Source organism: Rhagoletis zephyria, unplaced genomic scaffold, assembly GCF_001687245.7.
Source record: "Rhagoletis zephyria isolate East Lansing unplaced genomic scaffold, Rhagoletis_zephyria_1.1 Rzeph_scaffold_01166, whole genome shotgun sequence".
In the NCBI taxonomy this organism is placed as follows: Eukaryota; Metazoa; Arthropoda; class Insecta; order Diptera; family Tephritidae; genus Rhagoletis; species Rhagoletis zephyria.
In genome coordinates this window covers 42415-42880 of record NW_016158250.1, presented here as the reverse complement: position 1 = coordinate 42880, position 466 = coordinate 42415, and positions in this window count along the sequence as shown.

Genomic DNA, 466 nt, shown 5'->3' with positions numbered 1-466 from the left:
GAAGTTCAGGTGGCCATCGGGAAGGCGAAAGCCTCCAAAGCCATGGGTTCCGACAGAATATGCATGCTGATGCTGAAAAATTTGGGTCCTGCGGGAGTAGCGTACCTAACGGAGGTCCTCAATTTGTCAATGGCCACTCTCATCATCCCAGACATCTGGAAGGTGGGGAGAGTGGTCCCACTGCTCAAACCGGGGAAACCTGCAAACAAAGGAGATTCGTATCGTCCGATTACACTCCTTTCCCCGGTAGCGAAGACACTCGAGGCCTTGCTACTCCCGTACTTCACAAATCACCTGACCCCAGCGAAGCATCAGCATGGTTTCCGTAAAGTGCACAGCACAACAACAGCACTTAACGCCATAAACACTCAGATAACNACGTATCGGCCGATAACACTCCTTTCCCAGGTAGCGAAGACACTCGAGGCCTTTCTGCTCCCGTATTTCACGAACCACCTGACCCCAG